The sequence below is a fragment of the Capricornis sumatraensis genome, chromosome 13 (genome assembly GCF_032405125.1).
Source record: "Capricornis sumatraensis isolate serow.1 chromosome 13, serow.2, whole genome shotgun sequence".
In the NCBI taxonomy this organism is placed as follows: Eukaryota; Metazoa; Chordata; class Mammalia; order Artiodactyla; family Bovidae; genus Capricornis; species Capricornis sumatraensis.
The window spans coordinates 51,132,423-51,158,327 of NC_091081.1; positions in this window are offsets into that span (position 1 = coordinate 51,132,423).

Here is a 25,905-nt window from a genome sequence, read left to right on the forward strand (position 1 = left end):
TTGCGACCTCATGAACCGCAGCACGCCAGGCCTCCCTGTCCATCACCCACTCCCAGATTCCACCCAAACCCACGTCCATCGAGTCAGTGATGCCATCCAATCATCTCATCCTCTGTCGTCCCCTTCTCCGCCTGCCCTCTATCTTTCCCAGCATCAGGGTCTTTTCCAGTGAGTCAGTTCTTCCCATCAGGTGGCCAAAGTATTGGTGTCTCAGCTTCAACATCATTCCTTCCAATGAACACCCAGGACTGATCTCCTTCAGGATGGACTGGTTGGATCTCCTTGCAATCCAAGGGACTCTCAAGAGTCTTCTCCAGCACCACAGTTCAAAAGCATCAATTCTTCAGTGCTCAGCTTTCTTTATAGTCCAACTCTCACATCCATACATGATTACTGGAGAAACCATAGCCTTCACTAGACATACCTTTCTTGTCAAAGTAATGTCTCTTCTTTTTAATATGCTATCTAGATTGGTCATAACTTTCCTTCCAAGGAGTAAGCGTCTTTTAATTTCATGGCTACAGTCACCATCTGCAGTGATTTTGGAGCCCAAAAAATAAAGTCAGCCACTGTTTCCACTGTTTCCCCATCTATTTCCCATGAAGTGATGGGACCGCATGCCATGATCTTCATTTTCTGAATGTTGAGCTTTAAGCCAACTTTTTCACTCTCCTCTTTCACTTTCATCAAGAGGCTCTTTAATTCTTCTTCACTTTCTGCCATAAGGGTGGTGTCATCTGCATATCTGAGGTTACTGATATTTCTCCCGGCAATCTTGATTCCACCTTGTTCTTCTTCCAGCCCAGCATTTCTCATGCTGTACTCTGCATATAAGTTAAATAAGTAGGGTGACAATATACAGCCTTGACGTACTCCTTTTCCTATTTGGAACCAGTCTATTGTTCCATGTCCAGTTCTAACTGTTACTTCCTGACCTGCATACAGATTTCTCAGGAGGCAGGTCAGGTGGTCTGGTATACCCATCTCTTTCAGAATTTTCCACAGTTTATTGTGATCCACACACCAAAGGCTTTGGCATAGTCAATAAAGCAGAAATAGATGTTTTTCTGAAACTCTCTTGCTTTTTTGATGATCCAGCAGATGTTGGCAATTTGATCTCTGGTTCCTCTACCTTGTCTAACTCAATGAAACTAAGCCATGTGGGGCCACCCAAGATGGATGGTCATGGTGAAGAGGTCTAACAGAATGTGGTCCACTGGAGAAAGGAATTGCAAACCACTTCAGTATTCTTGCCTTGAGAACCCCATGAACAGTATGAGCAGTATGAAAAATGGTATAGATGATCTTATTTGCAAAACAGTATAGAGGTAAAAAATAAACATATAGACACCATGGGGGGAAAGGGGAGAGGTGGAATGAATTGAGAGATTGGGATGACATACATACACTATTGATACTATGTATAAAATAGATAACTAATGAGAAGAACTGTATAAGTCAGAGAACCCTACTCAATGCTCTGTGATGACCTAAATAGGAAGGAAATCCAAAAAAGAGGGAATATATGTATAAGTATGGCTGATTCACTTTGTTGTGCAGTAGAGACTAACAACATTGTAAAGCAACTATACTCCAATAAAAATTAGTATAAATAAATAAAAGCATGGTATTCCTTATGGCAGACCTCCCCATCTCAGCATCTAGTCCACCATTTAAGATAGAAACCCAGGACCAGTTTTCCTTATAGGGTGTGTGTGTATTCATTTGTGTGTGTGCACTCATATACACACACACTCATACACATACTAAAAGAGGTCATTTTCCAGAGTGTTGGCATTGAAGGGGATTTTGGCAATCATCTGTTCTAGTCCTTAAAATGTATGTTATTCACTCAGTCTTATCCAACTTTTTGGGACTCCATGAACTGTAGCCTCTGTCCACAGAATTCTCCAGGAAAGAATACTGGAGTGAATTGCCATTCCCTTCTCCAGGGGATCTTCCCAACCCAGGGAAGATCAAACCTGGCCCTTCCCAATTTTCCAGAATAAGATGCTGGAGGGAGAAATGGTTGGTCCACAGTTAGATGGCCGCATTTCAGTTGAATAGTGGCTTTAAACTCAAGTTTTAGAACCTGGCTCCAAATCTAAAAAACCTCTTTCCTTTTCATCAGTTGGACCCTCGGGGTGATTTCATACTTCCTATCAGTTACCAGCCTTTTATTCTATGGGTTTTTCTAACTCTTTCAAGGCAAACTTTGTTATCCTTAGCTTGCTTTTAATTATGTAACCTACAGAAGCAATTCCAATTTTTCAGACAAGCTTGCAACTTTACCTGAAGAAAAGGGACACCAGGACAAGTGCTGTTTTTGCTCTCTAAATCTCCAGCAGCCTTCAGTTACCACTTAATCCATCCCACTGCCTTCGTTCCCCAGTGCAGAACCTGCATATATTTTAGCCAGGAGAGATCAGTTCTGCAATTCTTCGTGCAAGCTCCTAGGAAGGTCCAGTGGCATATTACAGTGAGTTCATATCAGAGGAATGATGACTCATTAATTTAAAGTGTTGCTATTAAATTTAATAGGATCGGTTTTCTCTGGCTATAGAAAAAAGAGAAGCTGATATTTACTTAAATGAACTCTTAAATAAAATTGCCAGAGAGCAGACTTAAAAGGCTGTGCTTGTCACAGGCCCACATACGCAAACCTAGAGCTTATCAGAGTAGCACCAGCCTCATCCATCAAGTCCAGAGGAGCATGTAGCTGGAGGGTCAGCACAGGAGACTATCATGGAGAGGAGCGCCTTCTGATCTGGGATAAGCTGACTGCTGGGCTCACTCTTGGAGGCAGAAATGTAAGGTTTCCTGCTTAAAGGGGTCTCAGAACAGGGCTGTCTTCTAGTTCTTCTTCTGTGTTTCTGGACCTCTCAGTTATCCAGCATTTTGAGCCTGTCCTGCTTGTGTGGGACTCCCTGGCTTCTCCTGAGCTCTCACAGCTACAAGATTCTGTGACTTCTGCCACTTCTGGTTTGAGCCCTAGATCAAGGGTGAAATTGAAGGTCCTCCACTATGAACAAGCAGAGATCTAACTGTTCATTAGATTCATTCTGTGAGTGCACAAATCCCAGGGCTCACTTCTTCAACCAGTTCTACCCTGCCTTTCTGACCCACTGGCTTCCCAGGTGGTGCTAGTGGTAAAGAACGTGCCTGCCAATGCAATAGGCATAAGAGTCTTGGGTTAGATCCCCGTATCAGGAAGATCCCCTGGAGGAGGAAATGGCAGTCCTCTCCAGTATTCTTGTCTGGAGAATCCCATGGACAGAGGAGCCTGGCAAGCTATCGTCCACAAGATCACAAAGAGTCGGACATGACTGAAGTGACTGAGTACACACAGCTGGCTTAGGAAGAACTAACATTTGTTTATTTTTGCTTTTATTGCCTGTACTTTGGGAGATCACCCAGAAATTGCTGTGATTTATGTAAAACAGCATTCTGCCTGAAACTCCTCTAAGAGTTGTATAATATCCTGTTTTACATTTAGGTCTTTAATCCATTTTGAGTTTATTTTCGTACACGGTGTAACAGAATGTTCACATTTTTGCCACTTGCAGAAACAGGGGATTTGGAGGGCATTAGGCTCAGTGAAATTAGTCAGAAAGGGAAAGACAAATACTGTATGCTATCACTTATATGTGGAATCTAAAGCATACAACAAACTAGTGAGTAATGCAAAAGAGAAGTGCACTCACAAATATAAAGAACAAACTAGTATTATCAGTGGGCAGGAGAGAGTGGTGATATAAGGGTTATGGGATGGGAAGGACAAACTCTTGGTTATAAGATGGGTTTAAAGATGGTGAGTTTAACCAATATTTCATAATAACTGTCAATGGAAAGTAACCTTTAAAATTCTATTTAAAAAAATTCATTGTATGTTCCATGTGAAGATTTCATTTCCTAAATCTTCACAATAAGACTTTGTGGGTGCTGTTATTAACCTTATTTGACAGATATGCAAACCCAAGACTCCTTAGGCACACTAAGTGACTTGACCAAGTTCTCAGTCCAGGTGGTGCTGGATTCAATTCCTTCTCAGGAGCTTATACTTACAAGCACTATAATCTACATAAACCTGCGCTCTGGTTTCTGAATGCTCCTTTGGCTTCATGATCCATGTCTTGTCCTGACTTCCTAACCTGGCAACCTCCCATCCAGATGAGTTCCAAATCTTGCCTATCCTAGCTCTCCTCCTGGAAGTTTATAAGAAACTCCTTGGAGGACCAGCCACTCATCTCTACCTCAGGCCTCAGACTGGCTCTACACACCAGTCTAAAGACCCTTGACCACTTACCTACATGTCAGAAAATAGGAAAGAAGAGTACCCAGCAGCATTCATTTAACAATTTCCTGGTTGAACCTGCCAACATCTTGATCTTGGGCTTCCAGATTCCAGAATTGTGAGAAAATTAATTTCTGTTATTTAAGCCACCCAGTCTATGGTACATTGTTATGCAAACCCTGGCAAACTAAAAACATTTTATAGGATAGATGTGCAAGTAGTTGGAAGCTTATGGCTTAGCCATCAGCAAGCCTAAACTCTATAGGCAGGTCAAATCCTGAGTCAGAGACTTGTTTTTTAAGTAGGGTCCATTATGTTAATGAAAAGTTCTCTACTCTTGCTAACAGGATTGCTACTCTTGCTAACAGTAATTGCAGAACTGTCTAAGTAATTTCAAGGAAGGTCTCTACTATGTCACCAGAAGCCCAGCTAAAACTGTCCTTATATCCTGAGGAATGAGCATAAATGTCTCTAAGAGTGACATTGCAGGATAAATTTAATTAACTTTAGAATGTAAAATGGGCATTTGTTAATGGTTGTCAGTCAAGTTTGTCTCTAAAATTCAGGAAACGGTCTTGTAATGCTATGACCATAGCATCTTAGAGGAAAGTATATGCTTTTACTGTATGGATGTTTCATGAATTCTGTGTGTTTTTTCCAGTGGTTATGTGACATCTCCTGAGACTATCAGAATATGATGGACCATTTATCAATCAAACTGAATCCAGATTGGTTGTTGATAGTTTACCAGCCTTAAAAGAGTGTGTGATACAATCCAGCTTGTAAAAGAGGCATAGTGTGACTAAAAATACATAAGATTGGAATCTTACAACCAACTTATAGCTTCAACTGTCTTCTCTTGGCAACACTCAGGTGAGAACAGGAGGGCACTACAGCCCTCTTGGATTTTCTGGTTTTTCTGTTCAGAACTGTCCTAAGAGGATGTCCTTCAGCCTCACCTATGTCAGAAGTGAGGACCCAGACACAGGACTGGAGAGTCAGCAAAAGCCAGACTTGACCTAGTCCATGTCCCTGGTGATTCAGTGGGTAATAATTCATCTGCAAATTCAGGAGATGTGAGTTCAATCCCTAGATCAGGAAGATCCTTTGGAGGAGGAAATGGCAACCCACTCCAGTATTCTCACCTGGGAGATCCCATGGACAGAGGAGCCTGGCTGGCTATAGTCCATCGGATCACAGAGTCAGACATGACTGAACACACACACATGTCACTGTGGGGTTAGCAAACATTCTCATTTCTAAATATCTGTGTTTCCTTGGTCTCAAGTTTCCTTCCTCACTTCCACCCCAAAGCCAGACATTCGTTGGTAATGGCAGACACCACATGTCATTTGTATCCCCAGCTCAAAGAAGATCTGCTGAGTAGAAGAATGCTGAAGGAATATGTAATTCAAGGATGTTTATTGAACTGAATGGAATGGAACTCACATGCCTGGGGCCATTCACATACCACCATGAATCTTTTGCCACTCTTTCTCTCCAAAAAGAGAAAAGAAATAAGAATATTTAAGGCAAGAGAAGAGAGATAGTGAGGAAGGATAGACAGGAAATATTGAGAAAGCATTTATAGCCCAGACATTTTTAGATCTGAAATCTTTTCAAATGAAATCCTTGTGGAATCCTAGTACCTAAAATGAATTAAGGCAGTATTGCTCTGATCTGAAAGCGGTGGGGAACTCATCTTCTCAACCCCCACTTCAAACACTCCTTTTTCTTTTCCCTGTCACCACACAACACACAGCCTCTCATGACTGCCTGAGGCATCCCTGTGGAATATGGTGTAACAATCACAGGCAGCAGCAGAAAGAGCCCTAGGTCAGTCAGAAGTTCTGCTCTTCTGTGATGTGACATTAGCAACTTCTGTCAACATCTCATTACTTCACCTCTCTCATCAGTACAGCAAGAAAATCATACCATCCAGGTCACTGGCCAAAATGCAGTATCAAAGTATACACCACAGTAGCTAGACCTTCGATAATCCAACCATTTCTCTAGCGGCACAAAAAAAAAAAAAAAAAAGACATTATAGTTTGTCTCTTCATTTGGTGGTGGTTTAGTCGCTAAGTCATGTTCAACTCTTGCCACCCCCATGAACTGTAGTCCACCAGGTCCTCTGTCCATGGAATTCTCCAGGCAGGAATATTGGAGTGGATTCCATTTCCTTCTCCAGGGGATCTTCCTGACCCAGGGATTGAACTCATGTTTCTTGCATAGCAGGTGGATTCTTTGCTTCTGAGCCACCAGGGAAGCCCATGTCTTCAACTAGGCACCATAAAAATGACTTTTTACTCAACTTATTTAAACTTTAAAAAAATTTTCACCCATTTCTCCCACCCACACCACCACCATCACATCTAGGAACCACCAATCTGTTCTCTGTATCTGTGAACTTAGTTTATATTCCACATATTGGAACCATCATTTGTCTTTCTCAGTCTGACTTAACTTCACTTAGCATGATACCCTTGAGTCTACACATGCTGTGGCAAATGGCAATATTTCCTACTTCTATATGACAGAATAGTATTCCACTGTATATATTACACAATTTCTCTATCTATCTCTATCTTTCCATATTGGCTATTGTAAATAATGCTGCAATAACATGAGGGTGCATACATCTTTTTGAATTCAAGTTTTCCTTTTCTTCCAATTAATACCTAGGAGTGGAATTGCTAGATTATATGATAGTTCTATTTTTCATTTTTTGAGGGATCTTCTATAGTGGCTACACCAATTTACATTCCCACCAACAGGGCATAAAGGTTCTTTTTATTCCACATTCTTGTGAACACTTGTTATTTCTTGTCTTTTTGATAATAACCATTGTAACAGGTGTGAGGTGATAGTTCACTGTGGTTTTGATTTCTCTGCTGATTAATAGGTAGAATATCCTTACATGTTTCTGTTGACCATCTCTGTGTCTTCTATGGAACATATATCTACTTAGCTCTTCTCACTATTCTCTTATCAGATTGTTTTGTTTTTGTTGTTTTTTTTTTTGTTGTATATGTTTTTTATTAATTTCAGATATTAGCACCTTATGAGATGTATGATTTGCAAATATTTTAAACAATGTTTCTCCCCAGCCCCCGTCTTTGTTAGGAAATACACAGGGCTAGTAAACACAGTAGTTTCAATATCCAGTGATTTGATCTAACTTGACTTTTAGTTTAATGGGATTTTTCATCTAGACCCAGAAACTTGTCCTGAGAAAGCAAAAAACAAAAACACACCCGTGGGAGATATTAACTGGGTCAAGAGGGCTTTCATAAAATGAAATTTCTGATCAGAAATTCACTGTCAATGAGAAGAATAAACTCTTCTCTGTATTTTTGAAGAGCTTTTCTCCTGACCCTCTGAACCTCCTAACAAACAATTTCCTTATTTACCTTGAAAAAAATCACCCAGGGTTCACACAAATGCAAGATTTGTACCCTTATGAGTGTATCAAACCCTCAGGCTGAGCTACTCAATGTTTTCAGGCAAGTAACCATCTAGTGACAGTGTGTTGTTGATTGAGATTCTTTTGAATGGGGTTGATAACCTTGACTTCCTCAGTCCAGGAAAAATATTAAAAATGATTTTTGCTGACTTTACAATGCATAAGAATAGAATTCTTCAATGTTTCTCTCAGCACAGGTAACAGACCTTGGTTTATTCATATTTGAATCTGTCAAATGAGCTATAATATAACCAGAACAAAAAGAATGAGATCATTTTTTCAGGGAAGATCAGTGCCACAGTAATAAGGCAAAGCAATCTTACACAGCTAGATACCTGGAATTCATAATGACTCTAACATGAACCATTTACAGACAAAGTCTCTATCCTGAACTTAATGCTGGGATCAGAGTGAAATGGAAAATAACCCTATTAAATTACAAAGCCTTATTGAAATTACTTTGTTCTTGACTAAGTTCTATAAATGTCCACCTTTATATCAGTCAAGATTCAGTTGCAGAAAACAAAATCCACTTAAGTAACAGTTTAAGCAGGAAGGAGCTCAGAATTGAGCACTAAAATTACTTACACATCTGTGGCACCTGTGGGAAGGCTGAAGAAACAGATTTTAGAGTGAAAAGTCACACTCAAAACCACACCACAAAACAGGTCCACCAAAGAGCTGCCGCCTCTTCCATAATCAAGAAACCTCTGACTTCAAAATTGCACTCTGGCTTTGATGATCACAAAATCATTATCATCAAAAGATACACTGCAAATGCTGCCCATTCCTGAATCAGCTGTGCCCACTGTGATCCATGGATGCACAAGAGCTGCCATGTCCTGCATTATGACACCCACACAGCTGGTGACTGGATGCCACCTCAGAAAAACAAAATCCTTCACAGCTGAGCTTGGCAGTAGAAACAATCTAGAAGCATCAAAGATGGAGCCTCAACTTCACTTCTGCTGTCCAAATCTCATCTAATCAGCCAAATCCAAATCACATTCATTACAGTAGCTGCAAGGGAGTCTGTATAACGTATCTTCTGGCTTTCCAGCCTCTGCAGGTCAGGAGGCACACAAGAGCGAGGGTGAAATGGTTATTAAGTGCCAATTTTCAAAATTCACAATGGTGTTATTCTGGCTGGACAGTCATTGGTATTCTAAGGTCTATCTAGGGTCTCACTTTCAAATGTGGTCTCAGATAGGGAAAGGATTTTAATAATCACCAGCCCATCTCTTTTTATTAACTGTGAACCAGAGATGATGGTATTTTGCTTAATGTCACAGCTAATTAATGGTGGAACCAAGAAGAGAAATCATATTGTCTGACTTTCAGTCTAGTCCTCTTTTTATCTCCCCCAGGGATATCTACTGTGGCTTCCCTGGTGGCTCAGATGGTAAACAATCTGCCTGCAATGGGAAGACCTGGGTTCAATCCCTGGGTTAGGAAGATCCCCTGGAGAAGGAACTGGCAACCCACTCCAGTATTCTTGCCTGGAGAATGCTATAGACAGAGGAGCCTGGTGGGCTGCTGTCCATGAGGTCACAAAGAGTTGGACACGACTGAGCAACTGACACACAGAGGGATACCTAAAGACATAAAAAGTAGTAAAAAGTGTGGCAATATGGCTGATTCGTGTCAATATATGGAAAAAACCATCAGAATATTATAAAGTAATTATCCTCCAATTAAAATAAATTAGTTTTTAAAGTGTGGCAATAGCATTTTCATTTCAGATCTGGTTGTATATAAAATACATATAGATGAATTATATACAATGAAGGCAATGGAAAATATTTCTTTCTCAGGATTTATATGAAATTTTAAATAGTTGTATGACATATTCATATCTCCTATATATGAGATATTGTATTTGTTATTGGAGAACTGGTGGTGACCAAAAAGATATGAGATGAAAAGAGCTGGTCCGTAAAAAAGCAGAGGGTGTGCTACCTGCCATCTACCTGAAATAAGATAAACTCAGAAACTGAGAAAATCTCCATACAGTTGAAGCATAACTTACAAAAGGCAAGAAAGGTAACTAGTAAAGACACCAGGAACAAATGCTAGAGACACTTTAAAGCCACACAGAAAACTTTGAATTTCATCCCAAGGCACTGTTTCCACAATTTCACTCATTCACCTGCTGAATTCATTATTTTGCCCTGTCCCTGTATTAGGTTCCTAGGGTTCCCTTAACAAAGATCCACAACTTGGTGGCTTAAAACAATAGAAATTTATTTTCTTATAGTTCTGGAGGCCAGAAGTCAGAAAGCTGTCAGCAGGGCAATGGTCCCTCTGAAGACTCTAGGAAGAATACTACCTTGCCTCTTAGGTTTTGGTGGTTGACAATCTTTGGTGATCCTTGGCTTATAGACAAAGCATTCCAGCCTCTGCCCCCTTTATCACAAGGCATTTTCTCTGTGTATCTGTTTCTTCTTATAAGAAAATATTGGATTAAGCCCTTCTTGGGCTAAAGACTCATCCTACTCTAGTAAGACTTCATCTTAATATTATATATGCATGAATGCATTCTCAGTCACTTAAGTCATGTCTGACTCTTTGCAACCCTATGGATTGTAGTCTGCCAGACTCCTCTGTCTATGGGATTGTCCAAGCAAGAACACCAGAGTCAGTTGCCATGCCCTCCTCTAGGAGAAATTCCAGACCCAAGGAGCACACCCATGCCTCCTGTGTCTCCTGCTTTGCAGGCAGATTCTTTACCCTTGAACCACTGGGGAAGCCCAGCTTGTTATATATGCAAAGACCTTATTTCCAAATGAGATCACTTTCTGAGATTCTGAAAAGGACATCAATTAGGAGGAGGAGGGAAACAATACCCTACACAGTACAACCTCTGATGTCATTAATCACTTAATACTTTCTTTAAATCAAATTAAGTCAGCCTCTAAGCAATAATATCCATCCATATGTCTGAAAGCTAGTGATATGTTTTCAATACACACCAAAAAAAAGACTTCAAATTATGAAAACTAAAATTTTTTATCCATATAGTAATAGCGATGCCTGTGCCAACTTCAAGAAGAAATGCTCGAAAATATAGGTTAAAAAAAGCCCTTGAGATAAAGCCGTCAACTGTTTTCACCTATGAGCAGACATTGGAGATAACCTGGACTTACAGATTTGTCTTTCTGATGCATTATATCACTGATTCCCAACCCTGGATGTAATTTAAAAGCACTCTGTGCCAATTAAATCATATTCTCTGAGGCTAATTTTTAATACTATCCAGTAACTTCAATGCATAGCCAGGAATGAGAACCAATATATTTATGATCCTTTTAAAGAGATTTTTTACTATACTTTGTAACTGGCTTTAACAGTGGCCTAGAGAAAGAATGAACAGGAATTAAAAGTCACTTGCTAATTGAGCATTTGCTGAGTATAATCCAGGTAGCTGAATGTTTTGCAGATAACAGAAAGTTAACTAAACATTTAACTGTTATATAGATACACAGATTTATTTGCTTATCTATCTAACAGGTTTTAGTGCAGAAAAGATCAACCCCTCTTTTTTTTTTTTTAAAACTCTAGGAAGAGTCCTGGAGAATAATGTAGGGTAGGCAGAGAGCAGCCTACTGGAACCAGGTCCCAATATTCAGAAAAAGCTGTAATATTTAGAAAGACCTGTATTATGTGTTATCACAATAAAAGAAGTTAAATTAACTATTAAATTTATCATTTATTATTATTCTTATTTTAAATTTATTATTCTATTTTCTTATGTAGCCATTCACCTGGGGTTACACTGATTTTGTGGCCCATACAAGAATCTAGTTCCTGTATTCCACTTTTGTATTACTGTTATATGCCTGAAAGCTATTGTGTGCATGGGAAATGCTGGGTACCCTTTAAGAGCACAGCGTGTAACTAAGTGTTCTAATCACCTATATGGTATTACTTTCGTTACTCAGAGCTGCAGGATTAAATAGCTTTCTCAGGATTGCAGTTAGTGTGTACTGTGCAGTCCAGAGCTAGGGCTGAAACTGAGGCAGTCTGGCTGGGAGTGAGTGTACATGACCATTCTGCTTGCTCTGCTCTATCTGCACAGCTACTGCTCCTTCTGCTTATTTAAGAGAAACAGCAAAGCAGATTGAATCAAAGCAGCCATTTGCTTTTGGAAACACCTGTGTTCCTGATGGGAGTATAATTAATCCTACATTAACTTCATGGTAAAAGCATCAATTGTTGCTGATTTCTCTTCTGACAACAACGATGGATATTTCCAATTATTTCCTGCACTCATTAGCATGTTTTCCAGATGAAAAATGTCTTGGATTTCTGGTAGAAATGTTAATCATTTGAAGAGCCTAACCCATGGTCTACAAACAAAAACATAATGGGCCAAATAATACGGACATATTAAATCTGAATCAAAAATTACATAATAGCACATTTCCTTGGTTTTCATTACCAACCTAAATCAAAATATGATTAAGAACAATAACAACAAAACAGTAGAACACAACAGTTTCCAGCAATTTTAGCCATTAAAAGAAATAATGAATAAAGCTAATTCCTTGAGCATACAGCAGAGCATTAACTGACAACACAAGCATCTATGAAAACCATCCAGGCACAGCTGGGTGCTGCAGCCTACTTGCATTGACTCTGTCTCCCAATTAAAATATTTCCAGCCACTGGGAAATTACAGGTCTTTCTAAATATTGGGAGCTGGTTCCAGTGGGCTGCTTTCTGCCCATCCTACGTTGTTCTCCAGAACTGTTCCTGGGGTAAAAAGTAAAAGAGGGTGATCTTTTCTGCACTAAAACCTTTTTCTACTACTAATTCATTCCTTTTTTTCCTTCCTAATATCTCAAATGCTTCATACAGAGGGAAGCAAGTACCTACAACAATTGATAAAAGAACCATTAATATGGGATGTTCACTCCAAAAAGCATAGAAGTGGAGACACCAGTCCGGGTAAACTTTGTGAGCCATCTGAGACACTGAAGACTTTGGGACTTGGAAAAACTAGTCCTTGGAAACAGGCCCATGGAGTCCTTGATGTTATTACCTTTAGGTAGAAGCAGGCACCTAGAACTCAGCTGACCACATCAATGGCAAGTAGAAACTGAAAGGATAAGAAGTGAGATGTTAGCAGCTGCTTAATAGCATGAACATAGCAATTAAGATGAAGTCCTGAGCTGTTACTAAAATATCATAGAAGCCACATCTCAGGACTAAGGACCATATCACAGAACTAAGAGCTGATAGTTTGGACTAAGGGGAAAAGAAACCAAATAAACCTATGCCAGCAAAGTTTAGAGCCAGGCCTTCATAGAATCAGAGTGTCAACTAACCCTCTTTAGAAGAAGGTAATCAAGGGTCTACTTCGTATCATCCACAATATCCAATATACAAAATAAAGTCAACAGGCCAAGAAGGACAATGTAACATAGTCAATTAAAAGAGATGAATAGATGACCCAGATGATAGATTAACAAAGACTTTTAAATAATTTTATAAATATTTTTAAGCTGATAGGACAGAATGCATATAATGAGGGAATAATTTCAAGAGAGTCATCCCAGTGCACCAGCCTCAAGCATCCTGTATCCTGCATCGAACCTAGACTGGTGATTTGTATCTTATATGATATTATACATGTTTCAATGCCAAGAGAGATGTGCAAAATCTGGAAAAGAATCAAACTGAATTTCTAGAATTAAAAATACAATATCTAAAATTTTTAAAATACAGGATAACATCAAATTGAATGCTGGGGGCCAAAGCATCAATGAACTTGAAGGCACATCAATAGAAATTACTGAAACTAAGAACAAGGAGGGAAAAAGAATAAAGGAAATTTTGAGGAGCAATTATTTTCAGCATGAAATTGTATATTCACAAAAATTGTAAACTTAGCGTGAGAGTAGAACAGAACATCTTTAGACCTGCAAGATCTGAAAAGACTAACCATCCATAGACTTCAAATCTACTGAAGAAAGGAGTAAGTCAAAACAAAGGTGTACATTATAATAGAGGAAAAGAAGAGGCAGAACTCTGTTGAGAGTTTGCGGGACGGCAGCTGCTGCTAAATCACTTTAGTCATGTCTGACTCTTCGTGACCCCGTGGGCTGTAGCCCACCAGGCCCTTCTGTCCATGGGATTCTCCAGGCAAGAATACTTGAGTGGGTTGCCATACCCTCCTCCAAGGGATCTTCCCACCCAAGGATTGAACCCATGTCCCTTGCAGCTCCTGCACTGGCAAGCAGGTTCTTTACCACTCGCCACCTGGGAAGCCCTTGAGGAACTAGGGCAGGGGAAAGAACTAAATCTTCATCTTCCATGGTAAAAAGTCAATAAATAAAGCTTGAAAAGGAAAACAAGAGGCAACAATAAAAATATGAGTTTTGGAGCTGTGAATAGTACCAAAATAATCAGCCAAAAGTGTTCAAAGTAGCTGTCTTTGGAAGAAGAATTTTGAATCAGGCAGCTGGAACATTCAGAGGTCTGCCCTTTGCCATAAATTGCTGTGGAATACTTGAGTCCTTAAATAATAGGACTGTTTAACCTTGATTAAAATAAAGACAATTTTTTAAGAAGAGAAAAAAATTTAAGAAATATATAATATCTGAATAACCAGAAGAGTAAAACTAGAACTTAACCATAAAACAAAAAATGATTCTTCAATTAGAGAAGAAAGATTGAGGGGAGTTGGGGGAGTTAAATTTAGGGATTAGGTTAACTATTAAGACTATGGTTTCACCGACTCGATGGACATGAGTTTGAGTGATGGACAGGGAGGCCTGGCGTGCTGTGATTCATGGGGTCGCAAAGAGTCTGACATGACTGAGCGACTGAACTGAACTGAACTGAACTTCTAATTTTAATTTGCAATCTTTCATAATGAGATTAACTAATTCCAGGAAGGTTGCAAGGCTATTTTTTAAAAGTAATTTTACTCACAGGAATTTGGGGAAAGAAGACAAATTTTAGGAAATCGAATTAGAGACCTAATAAACCCAAATTGCTGAAAATCTTGTCTTTCAAGAGAGGGGAAAATAAGAGCATTTTCCTTTAGGCTGTAATTATACAATTGTAAAAAGACAACAACAACAAAAGAGCACAAATAAATCTCCTGAGAAAAGACATAAAATGATGACTCTTGGCAGAGTGCTATGGGTTTCTCTGGTGGCTCAGACAGTGATGACTCAGAGGGATGGTATGGGGAGGGAGGTGGGAGGGGGGTTCAGGATTGGGAACGCGTGTACACCCGTGGTGGATTCATGTTGATGTATGGCAAAACCAATACAATATTGTAAAGTATAAAAATTTTTAAAAAAAGGAAAAATAAAATAAAAATAAAAAACAACAAAAAAAGAATCTGCCTGCAATGTGGGAGACCTGGGTTTGATCCCTTGGTTGGGAAGATCATCTGGGGAGGAAATGCAATCCACTCCAGTATTCTTGCCTGTAGAATCCCCATGGACAGAGGAGCCTGGCAGGCTACAGTCCATGGGGTTGCAAAGAGTTGGACACGACTGAGTGACTAAGCGTAGCATAGCACAAAGTGCTATAACCTACTATGAAGGGAACTATCTGTTAGATAGCCTTGGGCTAACAGATGTGTTACCAAACTGAGTGCTTTTGCACACAGTAATTGGAGGAAATGAAGTGTATTACCTTCTCTGCAAGCATTTTACCAATCCATATCAACCCTCTGATGTATTTCAGAGATTTAACTGTGGTCCTATAATTATCCCAAGAAAATACAGAACTCTCTGTGCATTATCTATTTGTAAAGACGCTTATACTTATTCTCTTACATTAAAATTTTTAGTTAAGGGCTTCCCTGGTAACTCAGGGATAAAGAATCCACCTGCCAATGCAGGGGACGTGGGTTTGATCATTGATCTGGGAAGATCCCACATGCTGTGGAGCAACTAAGCCTGTATGCTGCAACTATCAAGCCTGTGCTCTAGAGCCTGGGGGCTGCAACTACTGAGCCCACATGCTGCAACTACTGAAGCCCTCACACTCTAGAGCCTGTGCTCTGCAACAGGAGAAGCCACCACGATGAGAAGCCAGTGCATCTCAACTAGAGAGTAGCCCCTGCTCATCACAACTAGAGAAAAGCCTATGCAGCAATGAAGACCCAGGACAGCCAAAAATAAACAAATATATAAATTATCTTAAAAAAGAAATTTTAGTTAAGAGAGTATAGCCACTGTATAAATCATGCTGTAGTTTACTAACAGGATAATGCAAAAGACAGAAAAATGCTTTTTGTTGTTGTTGTTAGAGAGGTAAAAGAAGAAAGCAAAATGAGGAAAGAGAACTAGCATTTATTAAGTGTTGATCACCTGTACAGACATTATCTCTTTGATCTTTAAAATAAATAGATATTTGTTTTATTTCAGGTTCCCTAGAAAACAGAGGCAAAGGCAACTATTGAGAATCAATGGTTTTTGGAGAAAAGCAATTCCAGGGCAGCAAGGACAAGAGAAATAAAACTGACACAGGAAGATAGAAAGCAATGCAAGGCATTCAGTTCAGTTCAGTCGCTCAGTCATGTCCAACTCTTTGAGACCCCATGAATCGCAGCACGCCAGGCCTCCCTGTCCATCACCAACTCCCAGAGTTCACTCAGACTCACATCCATTGAGTCGGTGATGCCATCCAGCCATCTCATCCTCTGTCGTCCCTTTCTCCTCCTGCCCCCAATCCCTCCCAGCATCACAGTCTTTTTCAATGAGTCAACTCTTCGCATGAGGTGGCCAAAGTAGTGGAGTTTCAGCTTTAGCATCATTCCCTCCAAAGAGATCCCAGGGCTGATCTTCAGAATGGACTGGTTGGATCTCCTTGCAGTCCAAGGGACTCTCAAGAGTCTTCTCCAACACCACAGTTCAAAAGCATCAATTCTTCGGCACTCAGCTTTCTTCACAGTCCAACTCTCACATCCATACATGACTACTGGAAAAACCATACCCCTGACGAGACGGACCTTTCATTACTGATGAGTAAATATTGCCTTGCATATTGACTTTAGAACATAATCTCAGGCAAATAACTAGTGCTGGGTATGCTGGTTTCCGTGTTATCCCTCAGAGGGATACAAAGCTGATTCCTTATCCTGTGGCTTCTTTCATGAGCTCTATGGAAGTCCCTAGAAATCTGCCACAACTGTTTCTGGTATGTGGGCAATGCCCCTTCTCAAGCTTGCCAACCTGCACCACCCCCCTTGCCCAGTGTTTTCTGCCAGTCCACTGGGCTGACATGTTCTCACTGGTAGAGTCCTTCTCTCATATGGGTGGTTCTCATGTCTCAAGAATAGCAGCACTCTCTCTGTGGCTCATATCCAGCTCTCTGAAAGCACTCACAAACCCTGTAAGGGTAGACACACTCCAGCACAATAACAAATCTCTGGGATCTACCACGAGTGTGAGTAGAAGGGCTGACTCCTGTGTCTTCCAGCTGGGAATCGACTACTTCCCCAAGCAGCAAGGATAACATACCAAGTTCTCTGGGTATGTGGTAGCCTTATGGAAGCCTACTTCATTAGGCTTGAGATGAGGAGTACCACCATACCCCACTCCTGGGGGATGGGGCAGGGGACACAAGGAGAGAATCATAGCATAACTTTATTAAAGTAAAATTATTTCATAAATACTCTATCTTCCCCACACTCTGATCCTTTTTTATATATGCTGAGGAGGATTACAGTCCTAAAACTTGTTTTCACCCATTTTCTTGAAAAATTCTTTTTCTTGATCCATTACCTTAAGTTAGTATGCAGTATTTACTGTTTCAGTGTCTTGGTCAAAACCTCAATTGTAATATCCAAATATACATTTGATATCAAACTTGAATGTGATATTAGGATGTACCTGTTTTTTAGATGTCCTTTATTAAATTAAGGAATTTCCCCCTTCTTTTATTGTTTGCTTAAAAACATTGTTATAAATTTGATTGAATTTATCAACTTGTTTCTGCATCTACTGAGATAATCAAGTGATTTTTCTTTTTCAGTCTGTTTAGTTGATGAATTATATCAGTAGATTTTCTCATATTTGATCAACCTTGCATTCCTGGAATAAACTGAAGTTGGACAGAATGAATAATGTATACAGTCAGCCCTCCGTATCCACGGATTCCACATCCTCGGATTCAACCAACCATGAGTTGAAAATACTAGAAAAACAATTTCAGAAACTTCCAAAAATCAAAATTTAAGTTTTCCATACATTGGCAACTAATTGTGTAGCATTTATATTGCATTAGGTATTGCAAGTATTGTAAAGATGGTTTAAAGTCTACAGGAGGGTGTGCACAGGTGGCATGCAAATAAGGCAGCATTTTATAAAAGGACTTGAGCATCTGAGGACTTTAGTATCTGAGAGGGCTCCTGGAACCAAGCCCCTGGGGATATCAAAGGACAAGTGTATTTCTATATGCATTGCTTGATTCAGTTTGGAAGTTTTTAAAGGATTTTTGACGTATATTTAATCCTCTGTGTCCCTGTTGGTTTTGGTGTCAAGGTAACATTCACTGTATAAAATGATTTGAAACACATAACAGAGAGAGCCACTTTTGTCCTCCCCTTCTTCTGTAGTAATAGAGCCTCTGTTCATAGCTGGACCCCTAGATGCCCAAAATAAAGGCTATATTTTTCAACCTCCTTTGCAACTTTGTGTGACCACATAACTAAGCTCTGATTGACAGGATAAAAGGCAACTTCTGGTATGTGAACTTTTTATTTTTCACTTCATTTATTTTGGCTGCACTGGATCTTCATTGCTTTGAGTAGGCTTTCTCTAGTTATGGCCAGAGGCGGCTACTCTTTGTTGTGGTTTGTGGGATTCTCTTTGCAGTGGCTTCTCTTGTTGCAGAACACAGGCTCTAGGGCACAAGGTTTTCAGTAGTTGCACCTTGTGGCCTCTCTAGCACAGATTCAGTAGTTACGGTGCATGAGCTTAGTTGCCCCTTGACATGTGGAATCTTCCTGGATTAGGCATGGAACCCATATTCCCTGTATTGGCAAGCAGATTCTTAACCAAACACAAGCTGGAATTAAGATTTCCGGGAGAAATATCAATAACCTCAGATATGCAGATGACACCACCCTTATGGCAGAAAGTGAAGAGGAACCAAAAAAACTCTTGAGGGAAGTAAAAGAGGAGAGTGAAAAAGTTGGCTTAAAGCTCAACATTCAGAAAATGAAGATCATGGCATCCGGTCCCATCACTCCATGGGAAATAAATGAAGAAACAGTGGAAACAGTGTCAGACTTTTATTTTTGGGGGCTCCAAAATCACTGCAGATGGTGATTGCAGCCATGATGTTAAAAGACGCTTGCTCCTTGGAAGAAAAGCTATGACAAACCTAGACAGCATATTAAAAAGCAGAGACATTACTTGGCTGACAAAGGTCCATCTAGTCAAAGCTATGGTTTGTCCAGTAGTCATGTATGGATATGAGAGTTGGACTGTAAAGAAAGCTGGGTGGGGAAGAATTGATGCTTGTGAACTGTGGTGTTGGGAAAGACTCTTGAGAGTCCCTTGGACTGCAAGGAGATCAAACCAGTCAATCCTAAAGGAAATCAGTCGTGAATATTCATTGGAAGAACTAATGCTGAAGCTGAAACCCCAATACTTTGGCCACCTGATGCGAAGAACTGACTCACTAGAAAAGACTCTGATGCTCGGAAAGATTGAAGATGGGAGGAGAAGGGAACTATAAATGATGAGATGGCTGGATGGCATCACTGACTCAATGGACATGGGTTTGAGTAAACTCCTGGAGTTGGTGATGGACAGGGAAGCCTGGCATGCTGCAATCCATGGGGTTGTAAATTGTCAGACACAACTGAGTGACTGAACTGAACTGATGGCTGATTCATGTTGAGGTTTGACAGAAAACAACAAAATTCTGTAAAGCAATTATCCTTCACTTAAAAAATAAATAATTTTTTTAAAAAAGAGTAAGCAAAACAACAAACAAACCAAAAAAAGAGATTGCAAATTTTAGACATCTTGTAGAAGAGATTCTGAATAAAGAAAATATTTTCCTCATGGCAGAATACCTACTGCTGTTCTCAGTCTTGCTGATATACTGGGTTTGTAAAGTGGAAAATGAATTGTCTTTTGTCCAGTGTTCCTATGGCCACTTGCATTTGAAGTGAAACTGCTGAGCACTAAGACAGGCCAGTGGTGAGATCCTCAGTGTTTGGCTCCTTTAATTGAGTTGGTCTTTAGAGGTGAGATTCCTCTCTCACATCACTCTCTCATGAGGACCCACTGCTGCCTGGGAGGAAGCTGGATGAGCCCAGCATCACCACAGCAGTGTTGGCCAGCCTACCAGATGGCACAGGGCCCCTCTTTGTGGTGCAGTGGCAGTAAGGAACAGTTCACACCTTTCTCAGTTTTGTCTATGAAATCTGGATTTACCCTGGAGATTGAAATGCATTTAATCTTCGATATTTAAGGGCAGTTAATCAAGATTACACATGGAATGGGAGGCATATCTGTGGCTACTAGCCTCCATGCCTACCAAAAGAAGTTTAGAGGCTTAACAATACAGGAATCTAATCATTTTTTACTGTCTCACTATTGGTTAAATTATAGAAAGAGCGAGGTAATTTGACTACTGTGTGACCTGTGTGTTAGTTGCTCAGTCGTGTCTGACTCTTTGCGACCCCATGGACTCTAGCTCCCCAAACTGCTCTGTCCATGGGGTTCTCCCAGCAAGAATACTGGAGTGGGTAGCTATTCCCTTTTCCAGGGTATCTTCCCGATCCAGGGATCAAAGGAGGGTCCCCTGCATTGCAAGCAGATTCTTTACCGTCTGAGCCACCAAGGACACAGCTAATCCATGTTAACTAACCAGAAATCCATTTTTCATGACTCTAAGTCTAGCAGATTTTCTACTTTACCACTCAATCTCTTTGCAAAGAGTGTACACAGTAACATACTGGCACTGACTCTTGCAAAATGAATTCTATAGGCTAATGTCAATAATTGATAGGCTATTTCAGTTCCCCAAGGCTTTCACTTGATTCAACTGGCTCCAAAAAGTTTTAATGCCATACATTTGAAAAATAAAGACGTATTCGTCAGGTACAGATCCAAAGGTAAAAAGACAATAGTCCCCAGGTCCATTCTACTCCTTCCACCTTAGTAGACGATTGTGACAGGTCTGGGCATGTTTCCACTTGGGGCATGATATTAATGTTTCCTTCTGGACCAAGAATAAACTGAAAAATTCCCCATTTTTCTCATCTTTGAGATAATGTAAATGGTGAGACTGAGTCTCAGAGTATAGTTACATCAGGCTGTATACAAATAACCACAGCATTAGCCCAGTCTGTGTTGATTCCTAACTTGGAAGTAAATCTCCTAACTTCTGTTCATCAGAACTAAGCTGGTTTTCACATACCCTCAAACCCAAAAGCTCCTAAACAAATTGATGGGGAGTAATGATGAGAGAAGAGAGGAGTCCTTCTCATTGATTTGCCTCCTAAAATTAATGCAGAGAAAAGGGAGTTCTAAGGACTGTTGCTCAAACACAAAGGCAAACAACTTTAATAATTCAAGATATTTTTCTCTTGGGTCTTATTGAACAATGCAAAGATTGATATTTGAGCATACTTACACTCTAAATTTCTAACATTAGTATTGCCTTGTTTTTGTTTTTGAACAATTGGGAAAGCATCCATAGAGGAAAATTCTCGACCATGAGCTGAAACCTGTCTTACCTTTTTTCATCTCAACCCTAAGGAAACATTATAACAAACAGAACTTTAAGAACTGTCCACCACCATCAACTGCTAAAGGAAAGAAAAAATCAATAGTAACTTCAAAACTACATTATATCTGTTTGCTCAGTGAATGTTTTGTGGCTTGGTGGTTTGTGTTTGGGCTTTTGTTGTTTTGGAGTTTTTTGCTTCATATACTTCTTTAATATTGCATCTCCATTCTGCTAAATGGCAGTAACTGGTTACTAGTTCAATTGCTATGGTTCTCTAAATTATATATTGACCACTCTTTACTGCATTTGGTCATATGAGACATAGCCTTGTCTTCAATTCAGCTCAGTTGCTCAGTCGTGTCTGACTCTTTGCTACCCCATGGACTACAGCATGCCAGGTCTCCCTATCTATCACCAGCTCCCGGAGTTTACCCAAACTCATGTCCATTGAGTCAATGATGCAATTCAACCATCTCATCCTCTGTCATCCCCTTCTCCTCCCACCTTGTCTTATGTTGATTTTATTTGATTATTTCTATAGACTTATAAGATTTTTTCAAACCTGAATTTCACTTAACTTGAAAATAAGATCACTAATATCTTGTTCATTTGTTGGGCTTGTATAGGCTTACTGAGGCTTCCCAAGTGGTGCTGATAGTAAAGAACCCACCTGCCAATGCAGGAGAACTAAGATACGTGGGTTTTATCACAGGGTCAGGAAGATCCCCTGGAGAAGGGCATAGCAACCCAAACCAGAAAAGCCCAGGGAAACAACATCTTGTGGAATAGCTACTGGCCAAACCTGGGGAGTCAGGAAATAGCCTGTATTCATCTTTCCTAGCCCTTCAGCATGGTTCAACTAGGAACTGAATGCCATGGATTATCAAAGAAAATAAATGGCAATGGTTATCCTCCTCCTTATTTTCCTTCCCCTTGTTCCATGAAAAACATAACAGTTTCATTTTCTAGAGATTGTCTGCCAGAATAATTGGAACTGATGACAAAGTGGTATTAATGACTCACCCTGTTTATACCATGAAGTGACTACACCAGAACTGTTCCACAATCTTATTTTTTTCACTATTCTATGAGAAGTCAGTCCCAAGGAATTAAAAAAGAAGGGGAGGATGGTCCTAAGATGGTAGAGGAATAGGGTGGGGAGACCACTTTCTCCCCCACAAATTCATCAAAAGAACATTTAAACACTGAGTAAATTCCACAAAACAACTTCTGAATGCCAGCAGAGGACATCAGGCACCCAGAAAAACAGCCCATTGTCTTCTAAAGGAGGTAGAAAAAAATATAAAAGACAAAAGAGGTAGGGATGGAGCTCTGTCCCAGGAAGGGAGTCTTAAAAAGAGAGAAGTTTCCAAACACCAGGCAACACTCTTACTGCCGAGTCTGTGGCGAGCCTTGGAAGCACAGAGGGCAACATAACAAGGAGGAAAAGTAAATAAACAATTAAAACCCACAGATTATGTGCCCAATGGTAACTCCCCCAGCGGAGAAGCAATGCAGACGCCTGCAGCTGCCACTAGCGAGCAGAAGCTGGGCAGGGAGGTGCGGGCTGCATTGCTTAGAGTAAGGACCAGGCCTGAATGCCCTGAGGGCAGTCTGAGGGAAGTAACTTGGGCTAGCCAACCAGACTGTGGGATAGCTGCCACGCGAAAAGCCCTAACCTAAGACATCTCCAGGCCCGCTTACAGAACAAAGGACTGAACAGAGCTAGCCAGCTGCAGACCATCCCCCTCCGGTGACAGGCAGCCAGAGCCGGAAGGGGGCAATCACAGTCCCAGAGAGGCATTACCTACCAAACTGCAAGCAGGCTTCTTTGCTAACTAAGGCTTCTTGGGGTTCTGGATGGTCAACATCTGCCTGAGAAGCTGTGCCAATTGTGCACCCAGAAAACCAAGTGGCAGGGATGGGGGAGGCGATAAGTCACAGTGACCATGCGCACCAAACACCTCATCACCTGAGCTGCTCGGACCTGGGAAGGGTACAAAATGCAGGCCCAACCAAGTCTGCGCCTTTGAGGACTACCTGAGTGCCTGAACCTGAGTGGCTTAGACGTGGGAGGTGCATGCAGCCCAGGGCTGGCCTCAGATGGTTCCCAGTGGAGCAACCTAGACCCTGAGCAGTATGCGCAGGGAGGGCACATGCACTGTGAGCAGGGGCAGGCCCAGTGTGGCTGAGACACTGCGAGGACATGCCAGTATTATTTGTTTGCAGCGTCCCTCCCTCCCCACAGCGTGACTGAACAAGTGAGCCTAAAAATGTGTCCACCACCGCCCCCTTGTGTCAGGGCAGGAATCAGACACTGAAGAGAAGAGACCAGCAAACAGAAGAAGCTAAAACAGAGGGAACCGCCTTGGAATTGACAGGTGCAATAGATTAAAACCCTGTAGTTAGTACCGATTACGTAGGAAGGGGCCTATAGATCTTGAGAAATATAAGCTGGACCAAGGAACTATCCAAAAATGAACTGACTCCACCCCCACACTGCCCACAACAACACCAGAGAAAGTCCTAAATATATTTTTACTATTTTGACTATCATTATTTTTTTAATTAAAAAAAAATTTCAAGTCGTCTATTACTCCTTTAATTTTCATTTTTATAACCTACTATTACTTTGAAAAAAAAAAAGAGACCCTATTTTTTAAAGCAAACTTCATATATATATACTTTTTATAATTTTTGTAACTTTGTTTTTTTTCTTTCTTTTCTTTAATATTGTATTTTCGAAAAACCAACCTCTGCTCTAGATTTTTAATCTTTGCTTTTGGGGATTTGTTATCAATCTTGTACCTTTAAGAACCTAATCTTCAGTACCTATTTTTACTTGGGAGCGAGATTACTGGCTTGACTGCTCTCTCCTCCTTTGGACTCTCCTTTTTCTCCACCAGGTCGCCTCTATCTCCTCCCTCCCCCTTCTCTTTTCTACCCAACTCTGTGAATGTCTTTGTGTGTTCCAGATGGTGGAGAACACTTAGGGAATGGATTACTGGCTGGATCTGTCTCTCTCCTTTGGATTCCCCCCTTTATCCTCCTGGCCACCTCTGTCTCCTTCCTCGCTCTTCTCTTCTCTGTATAACTCTGTGAACATCTCTGAGTGGTCCAGACTGTGGAGCGCACCTAAGGAAGAGATTACTGGCTAGATTGCTTTCTCCTCTTTTGATTCCACCTCGTCTCATTCAGGTCACCTCTAACTCCCTCTTCCTTCTTCTCTTCTCCATGTAACTCTGTGAACCTCTCCGGGTGTCCCTCACTGTGGAGAAACTTTTCATCTTTAACCTAGATGTTTTATCAATGGTGCTGTATAGATGGAGCAGTCTTGAGGCTACTGTAAAAATAAGACTGAAAACCAGAAGCAGGAGGCTTAAGTCCAAATCCTGAGAACACCAGAGAACTCCTGACTCCAGGGAACATTAATCAACAGGAGCTCATCAAATGCCTCCATACCTACACTGAAACAAAGCACCACCTAAGGTCCAACAAGTTTCAGAGCAAGACATACCATGCAAATTCTCCAGCAACACAGGAACACAGCCCTGAGCTTCAATATACAGGCTGCCTGAAGTCACTCAAAACCCACTGACATCTCATAACTCATTACTGGACACTTCATTGCACTCCAGAGAGAAGAAATTCAGCTCCACCCACCAGACCATCGACACAAGCTTCCCTAACCAGGAAACCTTGACAAGCCACCCATTCAACCCCACCCACAGTGAGGAAACTCCACAATAAAAAGAACTCCACAAACTGCCAGAATACAGAAAGACCACCCCAAACACAGCAATATAAACAAGACGGGGAGACAAAGGAATACCTAGCAGGTAAAGGAACAAAATAAATGCCCACCAAACCAAACAAGAGAGGAAGAGATAGGGAATCTACCTGAGAAGGAATTCCAAATATTGACAGTGAAAATGATCCAAAAGCTTGAAATCAAAATGGAATCACAGATAAATAGCCTGGAGACAAGGATTGAGAAGATGCAAGACAGGATTAACAAGGACCTAGAAGAAATTAAAAAAGAGTCACTATATAATGAATAATGCAATAAATAAGATCACAAACACTCTGGAGGGAACAAACAGTAGAATAACGGATGCAGAAAATAGGATTAGTGAAGTAGAAGATAGAATGGTAGAAATAAATGAATCAGAGAGGAAAAAAGAAAAACAAATTAAAAGAAATGAGGACAATCTCAAAGCCCTCCAGGACAATGTTAAATGCCCCAGCATTCGAATCATAGGAGTTCCAGAAGAAGAAGACAAAAAGAAAGACCATGAGAAAATACTTGAGGAGATAACAGTTGAAAGCTTCCCTAAAATGAGGAAGGAAATAATCACCCAAGTCCAAGAAACCCAGAGAGTCCCAAACAGGATGAACCCAAGACGAAACACCCCAAGACACATAT